Source organism: Sinocyclocheilus grahami, unplaced genomic scaffold, assembly GCF_001515645.1.
Source record: "Sinocyclocheilus grahami isolate Dianchi unplaced genomic scaffold, SAMN03320097.WGS_v1.1 scaffold156.1, whole genome shotgun sequence".
Taxonomy (NCBI): Eukaryota; Metazoa; Chordata; class Actinopteri; order Cypriniformes; family Cyprinidae; genus Sinocyclocheilus; species Sinocyclocheilus grahami.
In genome coordinates this window covers 84,525-87,500 of record NW_015505335.1, presented here as the reverse complement: position 1 = coordinate 87,500, position 2,976 = coordinate 84,525, and positions in this window count along the sequence as shown.

The following is a 2,976-nucleotide window of genomic DNA, read 5'->3' as shown; positions in this document are numbered from 1 at the left end:
CACACACACACACTCACACTCTCTCTCTCTCTCTCTCTCTCTCTCTCTCTCTCTCACACACACACAGTATTTATTATAACGCCAGCATATGTGGTATCTAAAGGTGCTGCTGTTAGTCCGGTGGAATCAGGATTGGTGTTATTGTTGTTGTTTTCTTACAAAACAAATAAGATGCTTGTCAGTAACAAACATTGTCCATATACAGAGGAGAGGATGGGACAATCTCAGCAACTTTTTTTGAGTCAAAAGTCCAGTTAGCCTACAAAAAAATGTATTTGATTATATGTTGGTTTGTAAAATTCAATAATAAATCAAATCCAAAACATGAAATTAAATAATAGCAATATTATATTATAATAAAGATATTAAGGGATTTTTTTTGTCCTGTTCCCAGAACAAGGGTACTTTTCATCGTTGTCACCGATCGAGTTGTCGCCTAAACTAAAACTAAACTAAGAAATGTTAATTGAAATAAAGCTGAAGTAAAATAAAAATCAAATATGGATATTAAATGAAAGTCTTTTTTTTTTTTTTATTACTAAACTGGAAATAAAATATATTATTTATTAAACAAAAACTAGCGAAATTTAAAAACAATAAAAAACAAACTAATAAAATGACAAAAGCACATACCAAAATTACACAAAAAATAAATAAAATTGTAAAAATACAAGCTCATTAAGGATTTTGATCAAAACTAATTGTGTATATGTGTTATAGAAATAATGCTTAAAATTCTATAAGTATTACAGAAATAATTCTAAACTATAAAACTATGCCATAGTAGCACCATATAAACAATACTAAAATTTAAAAAAAGAATTGGATGAAAAGCCTATGATATGCTATTTAATGGCAGGTTCCACTGTGACAACTTACCCCAACAGTGGTAAGTGGAATATTAAATATAAGTGGAAGTGAAATATAACTTACCCCAGTGGTGGTATTTATTGGCGGTGTTGGGGGTAACGCATTACAAGTCACGCGAGTTACGTAATCAGATTACTTTTTTCAAGTAACTAGTAAAGTAACGCATTACTTTTTAATTTACAAGAGAATATCTTGAGTTACTTTTTCAAATAAGTAACGCAAGTTACTTTTTTTTCTCCAATTTATTGATTGAAAGCTCTCCTGTCCCCATGCTGAGAGAAATCAGCTACTGTAGTTCTAAAATAAATATGAATATGCATGAATTCATCTCACTCACAAAAAAAAAAACTGATTCAGTATTCCTCAAAATGAATAAAAATAATGCAACTCAGAATATGACGCAAACCTGCAATAATTAAATGTTAAACATATCATCCTTCCTTCTACTTTTGCATCTCCTATCACCCCAGGCTTCAGGAAGAAAGAAAATCCAAAGGATCAGTATTTCACAGGCTATTGACCATCTGGTGGTGTTTCACAAAGTAGGTAACTGGTACACTGGTGCCAAAATACAAGGGCTATAAGCGTTACACTTTGAATCGATTCAGTCATTTCTTCATCTTATATTGCACTATTAGATAAACTGTAAAATGTTAATATAGAAAGTTGATCAAATTAATCTAAATCTGATCTAAATCTAAACTGAAATTAACAGTTGTTCGGTGGATGGCCTGTTTTGTTTTGGAGTGTTTCCCGGTCTTTACAATGTGCAAATAAACTAAAAAGTCTAAAATAAATGTTAACTGATAAAGCTGTATTTATTAATTTATCATTATTATTGATAGACTTAATTTTTTCCCCCCATTTAGGCATGTCGGAGTATCCAGGAACACCTTGAGCTGGAAGAGAATCGTCAGCCATACATTCTTGCCTCAGGGAGCAGCAAGGAAGCCATCAGTCACTACTTCATTGTGGTGGATAAAAAGCTCATCCCCTGTCAAGAATCCTCTTCACTGGCAGCCATTGATGAACTCTTCAAGGTTCATTTTGTTTTCAGCCTCAGTTATGATCCTCCACTCAAAAATTTGTACAATTTTCTCCAGACTACAGTGTACAGAATTGATGTTGGCACCACGAGTGAGAGCCCAAGAGTAAAGGAGCTCAGAGCTAAGTTTTTGAATGATGTTTAGATGCTACATCTGTAAATCACTGTTTGCTACAATAGCTAAATTAATTCGGCACCTAAAACTTGTACATGGTTTATATCCTGGTAAGAAATTTGATCTGGTTTGTGATCAGGATGGTTGTTCCTTGCAATTTAAAAGTTATGAAGGGTTTAGAAAACATTTAACTAGATTTCATTTTAGGGGTGTAGCATCAAGCAGTGGAATTGTATCTCTACAAAATCAACAAGCTCCAGATCTCAATGAAACCGTGTCACTTGTTGTGTCTGACACAGAGCAAAGATCAGATAATGATGCGAGTTTGCATGAATGTTCTCCTGTTTCAAGGGATAGCTCGAGGGAAAGGTGTGCATCAATAATAGCCAAATTACAGGGTAACGGTGTTGCAAACAGTGTAATTATGTCAGTTGTTGAAAGCATGGAGGATTTTGTTAATGATTTCCATACAAGTTTAAGAGAAAACACTTTAAATGTTGTGCCTGTTGACAGCACAAGTAGAAGTTCAGTTGAAGAAGTGTTTAATAGTTTTAATAATCCATTCTCTGATTTTAATACCGATACAAAATGGAGAAAATATTTCAGTGAGAAATGGGGGGTTGTTGAACCTATTGAAATACACTTAGGCGTCAGATACGATTCAAGAAGAAATCAAATCTCTGGAATGTATGAACAGACAACAGTTAATGACACTTTCATATATATCCCTCTTCTGAAGACTCTTGAGTTCATTTTTAGGAATGATAATGTGTGTAATCTTATCCAAGAGAAACGGCAAAGTGACATGTATCGAGATTTTTGTGATGGACAGTATTACAAAAAGCATCCTTTGTACTCCATCCACAGCAATGCACTTCAGATCCAAATTTACTATGATGATTTTGAAACCGCAAACCCTTTAGGATCTAAAGCAGGGATTCATAAA